We start from the raw sequence: 20,456 nt of genomic DNA on the forward strand, positions 1-20,456 counted from the left end.
ACCCAGTGGATAGTACATGTGGACGGCTCTGCCACTCAGAACGGGTCAGGAGCCGGCATTATCTGTGAATCACTAGAAGGAGATATCTATGAATATGCAATGCGGTTTAACTTTCAGGCGTCAAACAACGAGGCTGAATACGAAGCCCTGATATGTGGAATTCAGATGAGCAGATCCGCAGGGGCAACAGACGTCCTGGTTTTCTCTAACTCGCAGTTAATCGTCAGTCAGGTCAAAGGAGAGTATGAGGCCAAGGATGAGGCCATGATAAAATATTTGGAAAAAGTCCGCCAAGAAGCTCAACAACTGTCTAACTTTGAAGTAAAACACATACCCCGGTCTGAAAATAACAAGGCAGACGCTTTATCTAAACTGGTAAGCTCAGCATCCTGCGACACGCAACGTCATGTATTCTGGGAGGTAAAACAGTCGAAAAGCATTGACGCCTCGAGAACAGACATCTTAGACCGAACAGCCACCTGGATGGATGATATTGTCAACTTCAAAATGAATGGAGTACTCCCTGATGACCCCAAGCAGGCAGAAAGATTATAAAAGAAATGCACCTGGTTTGAGATATGGAATGGAACACTATACAAAAAAGCCTTCTCACGGCCTCTTCTCCGCTGCATAACCCCCGAGAAGGGGCAAGAGGTACTGGAAGATCTTCATCAGGGATTATGCAGCTCTCACATAGGAGGGAGGGCCCTGGCCGAAAAAACTTTAAGAACCGGATACTATTGGCCCACTCTTAAAGAAGACGCCCTCAATATGGTCAAGCATTGTGATAAATGCCAACGATTTGCTCACCTAATCCGACGACCAGCACAGAAATTGACGCCAATCACCAGCCCTATACCATTTGCCAAATGGGGGATGGACTTATTAGGCCCCTATACGACGGCACCAGGAGGACTGCGTTACGTAATAGTAGCCGTCGACTACTTCACTAAATGGGTAGAAGCTGAAGCTTTAAAGAACACTAAAGCACAGGATGTGAGAGCATTCATCTGGAAAAACATAATCAGAAGATTTGGCGTGCCTCAGTCTATCGTCTTCGACAATGGGCCACAATTCAAGACGCCCAAATTAGAAGATTGGTTGGTTGACCATGGTATCACAACATGTTTTGCATCAGTAGGACGCCCCCAAGCTAACGGACAAGTAGAGGCATTCAACAAGATCATCTCTGAAGGGTTGAAGAAGAAGCTTGATGAGGCAAAGGGTTTATGGGCCGACGAGTTACCCAATGTTTTATGGTCTATACGGACCACGGCAAAAAATTCCACAGGAGAAACACCATTCTTGTTAGCTTATGGGGCTGAAGCCGTCCTACCCATTGAAATGTGTGAACCCACCCTGCACGTCATGTTGTTTAATGAAGATGCCAATTGGGAAATGATGAAGGCGGCCTTGGATTTCTTACCAGAAACCAGAGGGAATGCGGCTCTACGACAGCAGCTATACAAACTCTGAATGACGAGGGAGTACAACAAAAGGGTTTCTAGAAGAATACTTAAAGTTGGAGATTTTAGGAAAATGGAAGCCGTCGGACGCGCCAATGAACAAGGGAAACTCCCCCCTACATGGGAAGGTCCGTATGAGATTTACGAGGAGGTTCGAGACGGAACATACCGGATCCAAGACATGAAGGGATGTCCGATTTTGTGTACATGGAATGCGGATAACCTCAAGAAGTACTTTTTCTAGATTGACACTTATCTAGATTATATGCATTGTAAAGACGTCTAGAGCCTAGATGCACCATGTAGCATGTTTTGAACATTAAATGAAAAATTCACTGCAAGCCGGTCTTGCTGGGAAATCCTTATGGAAAGAATGTTATCAAATCCCTCGGAGAAATGCAAACTAATGCTCTTCCAAAAGACTAGTCGTTTAAAGGCCTAAGAAGTGGCCCAGATTAACACCCTCACTAGGCTGATCACCTAGAACACAGGGGTTACACATTCCTAACACATAGCTATATAAAGTAGCAAAAGACCTTGGCAAAAAGACCAGGGCAGACATCTGACGTCTCAAGTTGGGGGCGTTGGACGTAATCATAAAAAAAATGATGGTGATGAAAGCTAAAAAGAAATAAGACGTTCAAAAGGCGCCATGTCATTCCGAAAAAGTTAGTCATAATTACAAAAATTATGCACAAAGCCACCAAGCATGGTGTCAAAAGAATATGTGCAAAAAAAAATAAAAAAAATTAATAAATACAAGACGCGTAGGGACTCATTCCTCATCCTCGCTGGGCACAAACTCAGGAAGAGTGCGTCCTTCCTTTTGAGCCTTCTCCACCTCAATCTGATAGGTGAGAAACTTCTCAAACCAACTGAAGGGACGTTCACTTGCAAATTCAGCATTCCATGCAAGCTCCATACCCCTTCGGATTGATTTCTCACCTAGCATGGCCGACTGGTCGAGAACGCTCTGTAACGAAGCGACCTCCTTGCGAGCCGCCTCCAGCTGGACCTCCAACTCCTTAAACTGAGTCTCAAGACGAGAAAACTCAGCTTCTTTCTCCTTGATTTTCTTGGAAAGATCCTCCATTTCAGAAAAGTTCTGATCAATATGTAGGAGACGAGCTGTGTTCTCAGCATTTTGGGAGGCCAGGGCGGTAGTCACAGCGTCAATCTACTCCCGCCTGTCGAAGCGAAGCTTCTCCAGCGCAGCAAAATGCTGGTCACCCTGACTGGCCAGAAGACGGTGACGAGCTTCTTCATGCACTAAATCAGTGCTCCACTTTTTCAGTGAGTCCAGCAAAATGAACATCTGCACAAAAATAGTAAGTCAAACAAAAAGAAACGAGTGTGCAAAAATAAAGGTATAACGAAACTTACGTCCAGCGCTGAGGACTGCATGGCGGCAAGAATATTCTCGGCCGCCTCAGGAAGAGTTTCAGCATATTGGGGAGGAATGGAATTGCGCATCAACGTCATTATCTTCCTACGGTCATGAGAATTGAGCCCGCCTGAAGAAGGGATCTGATCCAATTCAGCATCTATGTCTTTCTGAGGATCGAGAATTTCTATGGGAAAAACAACGGCCTTAGAAACCCTGGAGGAAACTAGAGAACTGCTAGACGAGGAACGGCAGGTGGTTACGATGTTGGAGTAAAACTAACACCCAAAATTCCTAGCTCTCTCCGCCGTCTTCAGAGAGATGTTGCGGCGGACGACTTCAGGAATCCCCGCAAGAGGATCAGCTGTCCCTCCAGTTTTCTGGAAGCTGGGAGAAGCGGATGCAGCCTTGGGGACGGCAAACCCCTTAGAAGCCTTCGACGTCACTGACTTGAAGACGGGTTTTCCTGTGCCGCCAGCCCTGCGTTTAGAAGTAGGAGCCGCGTCCGTGGCCGCCTTCCTCGTCTTTTGAAGAAATGAAAACATAAGTTGCAAACAACAAAGGGAATCACATAAGAAGATTTGATCAATACCTTCTCCTCAGGAGGGGGAGCCATTTGCTCAGAAATGGCTTGCTCGGCCGCCTGCTGACGGTTCCAAGCTTTGTAGGTGCTGGCGTCGAGTACCTTCGCCAACCAAGACGGCATATCCACTTGGCCTTTGGAGGCATCGTCCAGCTTACCCATGGCCTCGTCTGAAAAAACAAATAAAGACATTAGTGCGGTTTTGATTAAACAGTGAAGAGTTGGAAGTATAGGTAAATTACCTCTCGGCATATACGGACACCAGCCTACAGCCGAGAGGAAAACGGGATTGCTCAGTTGATCCAGATGAGGCAACCACCCCTCGGGTATGTAGGCGTCTTGTCCTTGATGACGAGCGGCTTGGCCTTGAACAGCGACGAGATCCGTTCCCAGAGCTCGGCGGAGACTCGAGGTAAAGAAGCGCCTTTTCCAACCAAGTTGGGCTTGACGTTCCAGCGTCTCATTCTCTCGCACATCTCCAGATTGGTGGTTTCGATGACCACCCACTTCTTCCTCTAGTGATGCCACTTAGACGCCTTCCCCATCACCGTCCGTTAGGCCCCCTTGTATGTAAGAATCAGCCAGCCCGCGGCGGCTCTCGAAACTTGGGACATGGAGGCGATTCTTAGGAACGCCGGAAGGGAAGGGGTGATGCCCGCAAGCTCGCAGCGAGCAATATAGCAAAACACACCCGCCCAGGAGTTCGGGGACATTTGGCTCAGGCCAATATTAAAGTCGTCCAGCAACTCCACCACAAAGGGGTGAGGGGGGAATCTCATACCCAGCTTCAAGAATGAGCCGTAAACGGCGAACTCTCCTTCCACCAGTCCAAAGCTGGTGCAGTCCATGCCAGCCGGCATACGAAACTTGTACTCCGAACCTAGATTCAGAGACTTCCCATAGGCCTTCCACTCGAGGGTGAGAAAGTTCAGCCACGTCTGAAGTGGGAAGATTGCGCTGGGATGAAGGTGACCTTCCTCCCCACCTGACGTACTACCCGGCGCGGCATCGGTGCTTTCAGGGACGTCCGGCCTCTATAGGAGAAGAGGATTCTCCTTCGAACTGCTCTTCGTCTTCTATCCGCGCCATTAAATCCTATAACAGGCTGAGACTTGTCTCAAAACAGGGACAAACTTGAAAAGAGAAGACGTCAAAGGGACAAGATGACGCCCTCAGTTTGACGAGACCCATGCATGATTAAGAAGAGAATTCGGAAGAATCAAAATCAACAAACACATTTTTCCAAAGAAAGCATTTACCTAATAAATCAAAGAGAGTTTGTGAAAGAACTTGGATGAAGAACTGCAAGAACACGACTTTGAAGATCGTGGCGGTGCTACGGTGGTTTTCGGTGGGTGTAAGACGCCGGAAATCGCCTTCTCCTATTGCTCTCAAATGATCACTGGAAATGAGGGGGAAAATCACTCAAGTTGGCCACTTATTTATAGAGGGGTAAGAAATGATTACCCCTGCCACGCATCATCACCTCATTGGACACTCCAAGAGCAGTGAAAACTAACGTCTGTTTTCACTCCTCATGAGGGCAAATGATGTGGGCTTGAATACATCCCCCACAAAGCCCAAAGAGGCAGCCTACGATTCATACTGGTCAGTTGGGCTCAAACCTAGAAAGAAGGCCCAAAATCTTGGTACCCCACCAGAATAAAGGCAGAGCCCCATTTGGCAAAGCCCATTCTCTCTGAAGGCAGGTCCAAATAGAGAAGGTCCATCATTGCAGGCCGAATGCCACGTGTCCTAAATCCCCAAGGGGCACGCATCCCACAACTAGGGTTGAGGGTGCAGTCCCCAAGAAACCCTAGCACTATAAATAGCTCAGATCCCAAGTAAAGGGTATTCAATTCTTGCCCACCAACGAAAACCTATCGTTGCTCTGCCTTCTCTCTACAAATTACTTATCTTTCTAGCTTATACTTACTTAAGCATCGGAGGGAATATTCCTACGGGAATATTCTTGTTTTGCAGGTTGCCAGAAGTTCGTGCCAGGTCATACTTGATACCTCCGAGGAATGCGTGCCACGTCAGCACCGTAAAAGATCCCACAACAATTACAAATGAGGTTGAATAATTAACAAGGCTAGGCATTCAAACTTGTTAAACATATACTGTAGGTCAATAAAAAATTCAAGATTTATCAACAAGAATCGCAAATATTTAATTTAACATCTTAAATTTACGAACTTTTGCGTTCGAAAAACTAAAACCTCCGAAAAGTCATAGTTAGGCTTCGAATTTGGGAATTCTGGGTTCGGCCGAAAAATACTACTTTTGTCAAAAATTTAGAATGCCCTTTACATGCGGAATTGACACAAAAATCACTCAATTTGGATGAGTAACGAAAAAACTGCCGAAAAACTGCGTACATATAATTAAATAAACGCAATTTGCAATTAATTAACAATTACGAAAATTAATCACCCCTTTTAATTCTTTGAAAATTTGTAAAATTTAACCATGTTTATGCAATTTAGATTATGAAAATAATAAGAGGCTCGTGATACCATTGTTAGGTTATGATTCATATGACAAAACATAAATCATGCGGAAAAACCATAAAGCCAGGAAAGCATATTATTTACACAAAATCATTTAGCATAGTTTAGATGCATACACTTTGTTGCGTGCCCTCCCTAGCTGCGCCCGAACCGAGCAAGAACAAGTCTTTAGGACTCCAAGTGTCGTCCCTCCGTAGATAGTCCACAGCACGTCTGGATCCGCCTTAAGCTTGACCAACTAGAATCGCCCTTAAGGTTGCTTAGGAATTTCGGCTATTTAGGTGCAAGTGTATGGCTGATTTTTCTTCAAAATCTTACCTTTAGAATACTTCAATTGTGTCTATAAATTATGACCCTAGGCACCTATTTATAGAGGTATGGAAAAGGAATTGGAATCCTACTAGGATACGAATTAATAAAACTAGAATCCTAGTAGAACTCTTATTTAATTAATTTATCCTTTTAGGATTAGGAATTTAATCATATATCGAATCCTGATAACTTTAGGATTCGTATAGCACGTACACGAGCATCACACGAGCCTCGCACACTCGCGCAGGCCTTACGGCCCACGCTGAGCGCACAACTTTCGGCCCATGCTGCTGCCTGTGTCCGCGCGCGCGCCCAAGGCCGTGGCTGGGCCTGGTCGAGGCTTGGTGTGTGTTGGTGATGCGTGTGGCTTGCTGGGCGATGGCCTGGCTTCGTGCTGGGCCTTCGTCTAGCGAGCCTCGGCCGATGCTAATTCGTACGATACGCTTCCGATTAAATTTCCGATTCCGGAAATCATTTCCGATACGAACAATATTTAATATTTCCGATTCCGGAATTAATTTCCGTTTCGAACAAATATTTAATATTTCCGTTTCCGGAATGATTTCCGATTCCGGTAATATTTTCATTTCCAATAATTTTTTCCGATACGTACCATGTTTCCGTTTCCGGCAACATCTACGACTTGGATAATATTTATATTTCCGATACGATCCATATTTCCGTTTCCGGCAATATCATCGTTTCAGGAGTATTCATTTCTTGCTTGTGACGATCTCAGCTCCCACTGAAACCAAGATCCGTCGATTCCGAATATCCATAGATGGAGTATTTAATGCCATTAAATACTTGATCCGTTTACGTACTATTTGTGTGACCCTACGGGTTCAGTCAACAGTAAGCTGTGGATTAATATCATTAATTCCACATGAACTGAAGCGGCCTCTAGCTAGGCATTCAACTCACTTGATCTCACTGAATTATTAACTTGTTAATTAATACTGAACCGCATTTATTAGACTTAATATTATATGCATACTTGGACCAAGGGCATTATTTCCTTCACCCCCCACCCCACACATCATTAAAATTATTGGAACGATTTTCTACTATAAAGGGATAGTAATAACAATACCAACATATGATCTTGTAACAATGGTAATAGAATACGAGATTATGAGGTGGACTTTCCTTAAAATTCGAAAAGGCGAATATTAGTACGTGAGATAAAATAACAGAAACACAAGTTTAAAAAAAAAGAGAATAGATTTGGTTCCTCGTATTTCATGTTATATAAAATGATATTACAAGAAATATCTAAACACCAAAAATCATATGAGTTTTAATAATAGAATCACAAGCTTACAATGAAATTTTTTCAACTTTATTCTGGAGAAAAACAATCAACTTTGGAAAAAAAAATACTACTTACACATGGTTTCAACAGTACTTATATAATTATTATTCATTTATAAAATTAATAGACATTCTTGCTTTGTTAAAATATTGGATGTAAAACTTATATTATAATATGTTACTTGTTTCTCCACGAAAGGATTCTTTCATACTAGTATTGGAATAATGTAAGAACTTGATAAATTTAACATGAAATGTTGAAACAAAACAAATCACATTGGTTTGAATAATAGAATATTAAGCTAAATAAAAATGAAATGAATTACAGTTTCTTGCGGATGGAAATAACTTACTAAAGAATAAAACTAACTGTTTCGGTTTGCTTTAAACTATACAAGTGATATTATATTTAGTTATAAACCATTTATAAAGTAAATAGACACTTATTATTTTCAACTGTTGATTCTCCCCTAAAGGTTATTTCCATAATAGTATTGGAATAATTTTCTACTATAAAGGGATAGTAATAACAATACCAACATATGATCTTGAAACAATTGTAATAGAATACGAGATTATGAGGCGAACCTTCGGACAAATTCGAAAAGGTGAATATTAGTATAGAATAAATCAGGCTCCTCGTATTTCATGTTATATTAATAGAATTAAAAATAAAGGTTGAATGACAACAACAAATCACACAAGCTAAAGAACAATGAAATGGATTAAAGTTTCTTCGTGAAAGAATTAGCTTACTAAAGCTTATATCTGACTAGTTGTTCTGTTTCTAAACCCTATTTCTCAAATTATTGAAGGAAATAATGCCCTTGGTCCAAGTATGCATATAATGTTAAGTCTAATAAATGCGGTTCAGTATTAATTAACAAGTTAATAATTCAGTGAGATCAAGTGAGCTGAATGCCTAGCTAGAGGCCGCTTCAGTTCAAGTGGAATTAATGATATTAATCCACAGCTTACTCTTGACTGAACCCGTAGGGTCACACAAATAGTACGTAAACGGATCAAGTATTTAATGGCATTAAATACTCCATCTATGGATATTCGGAATCGACGGTTCTTGGTTTCAGTGGGAGCTAAGATCGTCAAAGGCAAGCAAATGAATACTCCGGAAACGATGATATTGCCGGAAACGGAAATATGGATCGTATCGGAAATATAAATATTATCCAAGTCGTAGATGTTGCCGGAAACGGAAGCATAGTACGTATCGGAAAATATTATCGGAAATGAAAATATTGTCGGAATCGGAAATATTGCCGGAAACGGAAATATTGTCAGAATCGGAAATGTTATCGGAATCAGAAAATAATTCCGGAAACGGAAATATTAAATATTTGTTCGAAACGGAAATTAATTCCGGAATCGAAAATATTAAATGTTGTTCGTATCGGAAATGAATTATGGAACCGGGAATTTAATCGGGAGCGCATCGTACGAATTAGCATCGGACGAGGCTTGCTAGACGAAGGCCCAGCACGAAGCCAGGCCCGCGCCTAGCAAGCCAAGTGCCCAAACACGGAGCTGCCACAGCCTCGCCAGGCCCAGCGCAAGGCCAGGCCCAGCAAGGCCATAGGCGCGCGCGGGCTTATGCTCGTGGGCTGCTAGGCAGCGTCTGCTCGTGTGGGCCGCAAGGCCTGCGCGGGTGCGTGCGTTCCTCGTGGTCGTGCAACACTCGTGTTCGTAAAGATCTTAATCCTATTGGAAATTCGTGCATTGATTAAATCCTAATCCTAAGAGATTAAATTTATTATTTAGAGTTCTAATAGGATTCTAATTAATAAATCCATATCCTAGTAGGATTATAATTCCTTTCCATAAACTCTATAAATATAGGCCTAGGGTCACATATTTTAACAGACGATTATTGAATTATTCAAAGGTAAGATTTTTAAGCAAAAATCAGCCAAACACTTGCAACCCAAATAGCCGAAAATCTAAGTAACCTTAAGGGCGATTCTAGTTGGTCAAACTTCAGGTGGATCCGGACGTGCTGTGGACTATCTACGGAGGGACGACACTTGGAGTCCTAAAGACTTGTTCTTGTTCGGTTCGGGCGCAGCTAGGGAGGGCACGCTACAAAGTGTATGCATCTGAATTATGCTAAATGATTATGTGTAAATAATATGTTTCCTGGCTTTATGGTTTTTCCGCATGATTTATGTTTATTCATATGTATCATAACCTAACAGTGGTATCCCGAGCCTCTTATTATCATAATCTAAATTGCATTAACATGGTTAAATTTTACAAATTTGCAAAGAATTAAAGGGGTGATTAATTTTCGTAATTAATTGCAAATTGCGTTTATTTAAATATATGTACGCAGTTTTTCGGCAGTTTCTTCGTTACTCATCCAAATCGAGTGATTTTTGTGTCAATTCCGCATGTAAAAGGCATTCTAAAATTTTGACAAAAAGAATATTTTTCGGCCTAACCCAGAATTCCCAAATTCGAAGCCTAACTATGACTTTTCGGAGATTTTAGTTTTTCGAACGCAAAAGTTTGTAAATTTAAGATGTTAAGTTAAGTATTTGCGATTCTTGTTGATAAATCTTGAGTTTTTTATTGACCTACTGTATATGTTTAACAATTATGAATGCCTAGACTTGTTAATTATACAACCTAATTTGTAATTATGATTAATTTGTTGAAATTCGAATAATTTAGAATTAATTTGATTTTCATAATTAATTAATAATTTAATTAGGTATCCATGATTAAAATCCACCATAAAAATTGTTAATTTATGTTAAATTTTAAATTTTTATGACCTAGATTTGAATCCATGTTAATCGGAAATTAATTGATTGATAAATTTTCGATTTTTCGCCCTAAAATTATGAAATTAATACGTTTTATTAATTTGTCATTAATTTTAAATTAAAAATTTTAAATTTTTATGAAAACGCTCATGAATGTTGCACGCACAAAGCAATGGAAGCTACGTGTTACCCTTAAGGGGTGTTGTATAGTGCGGGCACGCGACGACGAGTAAGGAGCTCGTCGCCCGTGCGGTACGAATGCAGCGAGCAACATAGTGTGGCGCGCGCGCGAAGCAAAGTAGCTGGTCGTGTGTGCTATGCGATGGGCGAGGGAGAGGGGCAAGGCAAGCGAGCAGTCGCGTGTGGGCACCAAGCGAGCTGCGCCACAGCGCGCACTGCCTCACGCAGCGAGCGCTGGCTCGCGCAGGCTCGCGTGCAGCGAGCGGTGCCTTGCGAGGGTGAGCAGCAGCAGACGCGACACAGCACAGAGGTTGCGCGCATCGTGGCCAGCGATGGCTGCGTGTGGCCTATGGCTGTGCGTTGCATGGTGATGTGCGTACCTTGTGTTACGATTAAATCGTTTTAAATTTTAATTTGAGATTTTCAGTTCATGTAATTTTAATTAATTTTAAAATTAATAATTTAAATTTTTTTCTTGGATTTTAATTTTGAATATTATAATTATTATAAATTTTAATTTATTCTAATTATTTTACTAAAATTAAAAACCTTGAATTAATTTAAATTCAACTGAAAAATAAATTAAATAAGTGGATTCAATTATAAATTTATATGAGCTTTAAATTTTAATTAAATTTGTATGTTTTCGGTTAGACTAGAAATACATTTTTATGTTTAAAATTATTAAATCATATGAATTTATTGGTTTAAGTGGGAGCTATTTTAGTCATAAACTCTTGATTAGGTCTACAAATCTTTTAAGGTTAAACAACTTGATTAGAATTAGTAAGGACTGAATAATTGGTAGATTATTGGTGCCCTTGATTAATTGCTGCAAATATTTATGTGATGCATAACGTGTTTTACTAACCAGCTATGTGGGCCATTCATGATAATGAATGGGTGCAGGGGCGGACCCAGGAATTTATAAATGGGGGTCCAAAAAAAATTTATGGTTTTTTACTTTCTAATTTCTCGCATTTGCTTCTTTTAGGGGGTTAAAGTGGATTGGTATGTAGTCGAAATATTAAGAACGCCATAGTAAAAAATATGAAGGATTTATGAACTTTAATTTTGGGTTTTCATAACAATAAAACTCAACACCTAGTCCAAATTGCAACAATAACTTAGCGCGATTTCAATTTACAATTGATAAAATGAGTTTTTCATACTTTGACGGAGATTACCTCTATTACAATAATTTCCACTAAACAAATAGCACACTAAGACACTAATAAAAAAGGAACATCATTTTTAACGCTTTTGGAGAATTACGCTATTATATAAGATTAAATTAATTAACTCAATAAGTCTAAAAAACATACAACTATAAGACTACAAAAGTGGAGTATAAAAAAACATTACTATTTTTTTGTGTTTTTGTAAAAGCAAAATCATGAACCATTATAGGAAAAAATATATAAAAAAAACAATGAAGGAAAAACGACTTGCAAAGGGAAAAGGAAAATAAAAAAAAACATGAAGAATTTAGAAGATCTACGAAGGACAAGTAAAAGACAAAAAAAAGGGAAAAAAATAAAAAAAATAGGGAGAAAAAAACACATTTAATATCCTTTTAGGAGGATTTGAACTCTGACAACATGTGTAACATAGTATTCAAGTAACCATTATGCTACAAGTGTATTTCATTGTCATCAATGTACGTTAATTACACATAATTTAACTATTTTAAGTGCAATTAATTACCCTAATATTAATTTTACAATTTTTTTCAAAAATAATGGGGGTCCCTTTGGACCCCTCCGGGTATCCGTAGGTCCGCCCATGAATGGGTGAATGGTATATATTGTATATGTACTGTTTTGCAGGTTATGAAGTGACTAGTATGGCCCAAATAGGATAGAAAATATGGTCTGCGTACCATTAATTTGAATGGGAATTGGTCTAAAGCACCAAATTTGTTTTTCAATTCAAATATGGTCTGCGTACCATCAAATAGTTGTAATTAGTTTAATTATAGCTTATCTTATTTGAAGAAAATGGCGCCTCCCACGGAGATTTTCAAGACGGACTTTGAAGTTGAAGCTTCAAGATGAAGTCGGGCCATACTAGATCACATTTATCTTATGCATTCTTTAAGTTATTTATTGCTTTTAAATATGTCTTAAATATGCATGAGATCGAAGCTTGATTATGTTGCATGATTAAGGATTTTAGTTCACTTAAAATCTAACCAACATAGTAAGAGCCTTAAGTTCCAAACTTAAAAATTGAGTTAAAAGGTGCCATGCCAAAATAACACTTACTTGGATATCCTTTTTTCATCGATCTTAGTAATAGTTTTCCGCCATAGCGAGGTGTTACTTATCGATACTAAAGGGGTAAGGTACATGACAGGCTAACTCTCACTCCTATCAAAGATAAACCTAACGTTCACCAACTAAAAATATAGCAAGGGAAGCAGGGATCGTATTCACAGGACAACAACGTTCTTCTACTATTATTAATTAACTAATCTAGACTACTGGTAACAAAGAGTTGGATTGGTTTGTATATTAAGCTAAGGCAAATAATCAAATCGGAAAATAACAATATTAAAAGAATCTAGGGCAGCGGTTCACCAAATGCAGACCGGGATTGGACAACGAACAATGACAATCAATTAACAATCATAACTAGGAAAAACATGCATCTCTCGAATCTTATGAATTCCTTAGGATAGAACAACTAGCGGGCTCTCGCTACGTACTAGAAATAATTCCTATCTAATAGCCACAGACCAAAAACATCAGATTTATACCTCTCGGCGCATAATCCAAGGTTAATCAAACTCAAATCAAAATAGTCCGGCCGAACAGAATTGACGAGCAATAATAATAAGCTGTAGAAATTATAATCAATCAATCAATAATCAAGTCCACATATAATCCCAATCATGCATTCATTGATCTCCTAACCCTAAAAATTAAACTACTCACTCATGATAATAAATAACAAAGCAATTAACATAATGAAAACATGATTAAAGCAATAAAATAAATTAAAGTAAGAAGCAATACCGAATTGAAGAACAAATAAATAATAAAGCTTGAAATTTTTACTTGGAATTAAAAACTAAGTATTTGAACAATTAGAGAGAAAACTAGAAATAAACTAAGTATTAGAAACTAGAATAATAGATGTCACTAAAAATATAAGGGGCTAGTATTTATAGTTTGCCCAAAATAGAGCCCAAAATCGGAAATAAAAACTCGCGAAATACGCTGGAGGTTGGCGTCGCCCGATCGGGCGATGTGCTCGATAGTCGGCCCGATCGGGCGAAATTCCGCCCGATCGGGCGGTTGCAAAATGCCCAGAACAGCGCCCAGAATGACCGCCCGATCGGGCGCGTGTTGAAACTGCACGATCCTCTATCTTCAAAACGTCATTTCTCCTTCGTTATTCGTCGCAATTAGGCGAGTGACCACTTGTTGGAAAGTTATTGACGTCTAGAATCCAACCCAATTGGAATTACTTCATTTGGAGTTGTAGAACATGAGTTATGCTTAAAATAGTGGACTATAGTCATTTTTCTACTTCCTTCGTTATTCGCTTTGCTTCAAAACTCTTCAAACTTAATGTTTGTGCTCTCGAAAGTACATAATATCTTGTATTTATTCAAATGAGTAGGAAATGCACAAAAATATGCTAATTCCTACAATGATGAACCTGAAAATACAAACACACTACAAGGAGCACATTAGTACTAAAAATCGCTCCGAAGAGCTCATTTGAGATCAAAAAGTACTAAGGGACGGGGGTAAAAACTCTATATAAAACACACATATCAGTACACAATTAAATTGTGAGTACATGTTAGTTTTGGTGAAACTCGACGATATAAGTAAGGAGTCCTTTTATGTCGTGGAAAAATCGATAGGTTTACCTAATAAGTTCTTAGACGTACCTATCAACCAAGAGTAGTTTCTAGACTATTAGCAAACGGCTTTTGCTTACCTAAAAGATTTTAGAATTGAGTCTAAATACATAATGTGCTTAATTCTTCAATGGTTTTTAGGATATTGGAATCATTTTATTCACACCTGCCGGAACACATAACTTGAATAAAATGCTTAATGAACATTAAATTATGCATGCATGCTAGAATTTAAGTTTATTAAGAGAAACTGTGAATGATTATTTATTTGTTTATTTTTCAATTGTAGTTTTAATTATGGCAAACAACAATTCATTCAACATTCGATCAATTCTCGAAAAGGAGAAGTTGAGCGGGAAAAACTTCCTTGACTGGCAAAGGAACTTGCAAATAGTTCTTATGCAGGAAGAAAATGAGTATGTCTTGGAAGAGGCGATGCCCAAAGCCGCAGGCGAAGGGGTCACTCAGGCATCCCTCAATCGTTGGATTGATGCCAACAAGGATGTGAAATGTCTAATGCTTGCAACCATGAGTGCAGATCTACAGAAAACGTTCATCAACTCAGATGCTTTCACGATCATCAGTGACTTAAAGAACATGTTCCAAGATCTGGCTCGGGTCGAAAGATTCGAGACTCATAGGCAAATTCTTGAGACCAAGCTTAAGAAAGGCGAGCCCGTAAGTCCACATGTTCTCAAAATGATTGGACTCATTGAGAATATGAGTCGGCTGGATCAGTAATTATCTCAGGAAATGGCTGTAGACACCATCCTCCATTCTCTTCATAACGGGTATGATCAGTTCAAACTGAACTACAGTATGAATAGTCTGGACAAAACGCTCACTGAGCTTCACGGTATTCTGAAGACCGCTAAAAGACGCTCAAAAGTGATAAGCAAGATGTGCTTATGGTGCGTGGGGGCAAGTTCAAGAAATCTGGAAAGAAGAGGAATGCTAAGAAAGGTGGAAACAAGGCCAACCCAACTAAGCAAACTGGAGCCAAATCTGAAAAGAAGAAGGTCAGTCAACCCACTTCTGAATCTGAATGCTTCTACTGCAAGAAGAAGGGGCATTGGAAGAGAGATTGCTTGAAGCTAAAGGAAGATCAGAAGAACGGAACAGTCGCTCCATCTTCAGGTATTTTCGTTATAGACTGTACACTTGTTAATTCAACTTCTTGGGTATTAGATACTGGTTGTGGCTCACACTTATGTTCCAATTCACAGGGACTAAGAAGAAGTAGAAAGTTAAGCAAGGGTGAAGTCGACCTACGAGTGGGAAATGGAGTACGGATTGCTGCATTAGCTGTAGGAACTTATTATTTTTCGTTGCCCTCTGGGCTAGTTTTGGAACTGGAAGAGTGTTTCCATGTTCCAAGTCTTACTAAAAACATCATTTCTGTTTCTTGCTTAGATGCTAAGGGATTTTCCTTTTTAATAAAAGACAATAGTTGTTCGTTTTATTTTAAAGAGATGTTTTATGGATCTGCTAGATTAGTCAATGGACTTTATTTATTAGATCACGACAAACAAGTTTATAAGGATGATTCAGATCTCACCTATCTGTGGCATTGTCGATTAGGCCATATTAACTTGAAACGCATGGAAAGACTTCAAAAGGAAGGAATTCTAGAATCATTTGACTTAGAGGATTATGGTAAGTGAGAATCATGTTTACTTGGCAAAATGACAAAGCAACCTTTCTCTAAAGTTGAAGAAAGAGCAACTAAACTATTGGGTTTAATCCAAACAGATGTATGTGGACCAATGAGTACAAATGCTAGGGGTGGTTTCAGCTACTTTATCACTTTCACTGATGACATCAGTAGATATGGTTATGTCTACCTAATGAAGCATAAGTCTGAATCCTTTGACAAATTCAAGGAATTTCAGAGTGAAGTAGAGAATCAATTAGACAAGAAGATTAAGGCACTGCAGTCTGATAGAGGCGGTGAATATCTGAGCTATGAATTTGATGACCATCTGAAAGAATGTGGAATTCTTTCAGAATTGACTCCTCCTGGAACACCACAATGGAACGGTGTGTCCGAGCGGAGGAACATAACCTTGCTAGACATGGTTAGATCAATGATGGGTCAGGCCGAACTTCCAATAGAATTTTGGGGACATGCACTAAATACAGCCGCACTCACTATAAATAGAGCTCCGTCTAAAGCGTTGAAAACACTCCATATGAGTTATGGTTTGGAAAGCCTCCAAAAGTGTCTTTTCTTAAGATTTGGGGATGTGAAGTATACGTCAAACGATTAATTTCAGACAAACTTCATCCGAAATCTGACAAATGTATCCTTGTGGGATATCCAAAGGAAACAAAGGGGTATTACTTCTACAATACATCTGAGAACAAGGTGTTTGTTGCTCGAGATGGTATCTTTTTGGAAAAGGATCACATTTCCAAAATGACAAGTGGGAGAAAAGTAGACCTCGAAGAAATTCAAGTCGAACAACAAACTCTAGAGAATGCTCAAGATGACATTCAGGATGACACTCAGAGATCTTTAGAAGTTTCTGGTGAGAATCATGGTCAATCTAGAAATGTAACCCCGCGTAGATCGCAGAGATATAGATCTCAACCGGAAAGGTACTTAGGTATTTTGAAGAACGAGAGCTATGATTTATATTACTTGAAAGTGATGAACCTGCGACTTACAAACAAGCTATGACGAGCCGTAGCTCCAAGCAATGGCAAGAAGCCATGCAATCTGAATTAGACGCCATGTCTGAAAACCAAGTATGGGATTTGGTCGATTTTCCAGATGGCAACCAAGCCATTGGAAGCAAATGGGTTTTCAAACTGAAAAAGGACAAGGATGGGAAACTTGAAGTTTTCAAAGCTAGATTGGTTGCAAAAGGTTACAGGCAAGTCCATGGTATGGATTACGATGAAACCTTTTCACTAGTTGCAATGCTAAAGTCTATTCAGATAATGTTAGCAATCGCTGCATATTACGATTACGAAATATGGCAGATAGATGTCAAAACCGCTTTCTTAAATGACGTTTTAACAGAAACTGTGTTTATGACACAACCTGAGGGTTTTGAGGATCCAAAAAATGCTAAAAAGGTATGCAAGCTAAAGAAATCAATCTACGGATTGAAGCAGGCATCCAGGAGCTGGAATATACGTTTTGATGAAGCAGTCAGTGACTTTGGTTTCATTAAGAACGCAGACGAATCTTGTGTATACAAGAAGGTCAGTGGGAGCAAAATTTCTTTTCTAGTATTATATGTCGACGACATATTACTTATCGGAAATTACATTCCTATGTTGAACTCTGTCAAGATTTTGCTTGGGAAATGTTTTTCGATGAAGGATCTAGGAGAAGCACAGTACATATTGGGCATCAAGATTCACAGAGATAGATCTAAAAGGATGATTGGACTTATTCAAAGCACTTATATCAATAAGGTGCTTGATAGGTTCAAGATGGCAGACTCCAAGCGAGGCTACCTACCCATGTCTCATGGAATGACTCTAAGCAAGACTCAGTGCCCAAAAACACTTGATGAGCGTAGACGAATGAATGGGATTCCATATGCATCATTAATTGGTTCAATAATGTATGCTATGATATGTACACGCCCGGATGTTGCGTACGCACTCAGTGCTACGAGCAGATACCAGTCAGACCCAGGAGAGGCACATTGGACTGCTGCCAAGAATATTCTGAAGTACCTGAAAAGTCACAAAGATGACTTCCTGGTCTATGGTGGAGATGATGAATTAATTGTTAAAGGCTATACGGACGCAAGTTTCCAAACCGACAAAGATGATTTCAGATCACAGTCTGGGTTTGTCTTCTGCCTCAACGGAGGTGCGGTAAGCTGGAAAAGTGCTAAGCAAAGCACCGTTGTGGATTCTACAACTGAAGCGGTGTACATTGTTGCACATGAAGCAGCAAAGGAAGCTATATGGCTAAGGAAGTTCATAGGTGAACTTGGTGTAGTCCCCTCCATTAAAGGACCAATAGCCCTGTATTGTGACAATAACGGAGCTATTGCACAGGCAAAGGAGCCTAGACACCACCAAAGAGTCAAGCATGTACTTCGTAGATTTCACCTTCTACGAGAGTTCGTTGAAAGAAAAGAAGTCGAGATAAGCAAGATTGGAACTGATGACAACATATCAGATCCATTGACTAAACCTCTGCCGCAGGCGAAGCACAACTCGCACGCTGCAGCTATGGGAATCAAGCATATTGGAGAATGGCTTTGATGTCCTTGTTTAATGTTTTAAAGTTTTAGAGTTTAATACTTTGTAAAACATTATTGGTTAATCATTCACAATAAATGAATAGAATTCATTTTTCCATTTAATTTGTGGTTTATTAAATGATGAGTCCCTTCAATTTGACGAAATATTCAAGATAGACTGTCATGACCAGTCCTGTGACTAAAAAATGTCTATCAAGTGAACTTGAATGTCAAAAGTTGAAAATGATCCCTGGTCAGAGTTTTCTATAAAATTGGACGCATAGAAAATGTTAGACGACTAGAATGCAAGATGACTAGTAGTTCTGTTTCTTGAACTATGTGGACATGGCAATGTCGTAATCATTTGCATAGATACTTACTTTGGGAAGACTAGCACTACTACAAAAACACCTTTTCGCGTCGCCTCTAAATTGCGTTTAGTTTCGCCTATGGTGCGACTCTGAAGCTAGGGACTCTAAAACTTTTTGGTGTTTTGGAGTCGCCCCTTTGAGGCGACACGAATATTATTATATGTGTCGCCTGTTATGGAAGAGGCGACACTGAAGATATATTTTTCAAAAAACTTAATTTTATTAATTAATCTTTCCGAGTCGCCTATTATAATAAGAGGTGACACGAAAGGTACTTTTTAATTATTTTAAAAGAATTAATTAACCTTTAATGTCGCCTCTAATCTATATAGGCGACACGGAAAATAATTTCCGGAATTTTTTTTTTAATTTTTTAATTATACGAGTCGCCTCTAAAGTTTATAGGCGACACAAAAACATATTTTTCGGAAATTTTTATTAAATTTGTTAATAATCGAGTCGCCTAATATACTAAGAGGCGACACTAAAGATGTTTTGCACAATTATTTTTATTAAGCTAATTACCTTTAGAGTCGCCTCTTAATGTTACAGGCGACACGAAAAGTATTTTCCGAATTATTTTTTAAAATTTTTTATCCATTTTGAGTCGCCTATTATACCAAAAGGCGACACTAAAAGTATTATGTTTTTTTAAAAAATATATTAATTGACCATAAGGAGTCGCATGTAATTATAGGAGGCGACACCTAAAGTGTGTATTATGTTTTTTTTTTTTTTTTGTTCTCGCTAATTTAAATTATTTCTACGTACATATTAAATTCAAAAAATAATAAATAGAGCTGAGATTTGCATAATTGCGAAAATATTTTTGTATTAATTCAAACAAGAAAGTTGGTTCAACGTACAATTGTAAATAATTGTATTCCAAAAAATAACCTACTTTCTATCTCTAAAAACTAGAAAATGACTACAAACAACTACTAATAAAATATCTACTCCATTTTTCTCGAACATCATCGATCTCCTCTTGAGTGTACGGGTTTGGAGAAAATATCTGTACTTCAACAAAATAATGTATTAATTAGTAAAGTTTGGATAAAAGCTAGCGCATGTATAGTAACCGCTGAGATAAAATAATAACAAAAATAAATGTACACGTACCTGTTCCACATTACTAATACTTTGTAATCCAAGTAAAACTATTTGATGCATGTACTTCATGACGTAATAGCCACATTCAAGCATTTCCGGTTCACGAGAACACTAAGATACAAATATAATACATATTAAATTAAAGAATAACATATATATGAATAAATGACGATAAAAATAATAATCAACCTAATTAAATCTTACTATAATTTCTTTCCATCTCAGAGACTTTTGAGATCCTTTGTTGTTGGCTTGCCAAGTCCGATAACTCCTAAACATGAAAACAATTGTTCCAAGTATTATTAGTTGTAGACACTTGAAACACGGTTAATCACTTGCGTGGCAT

General features: G+C 38.9%; 1 long non-coding RNA gene across 1 annotated transcript; it reads right to left on the reverse strand.

Moving 5' to 3' along the window:
* Window positions 1-19,895: 19,895 nt before the first annotated feature.
* Window positions 19,896-20,456, reverse strand: LOC130469293 (uncharacterized). The gene is made up of 3 exons (XR_008929741.1): window positions 20,315-20,456; window positions 20,120-20,221; window positions 19,896-20,012 (listed from the first exon to the last, which is right to left on the reverse strand). It is a non-coding gene; the product is annotated as an uncharacterized lncRNA (long non-coding RNA).

Source organism: Spinacia oleracea, chromosome 3 (assembly GCF_020520425.1).
Source record: "Spinacia oleracea cultivar Varoflay chromosome 3, BTI_SOV_V1, whole genome shotgun sequence".
NCBI lineage: Eukaryota > Viridiplantae > Streptophyta > Magnoliopsida > Caryophyllales > Amaranthaceae > Spinacia > Spinacia oleracea.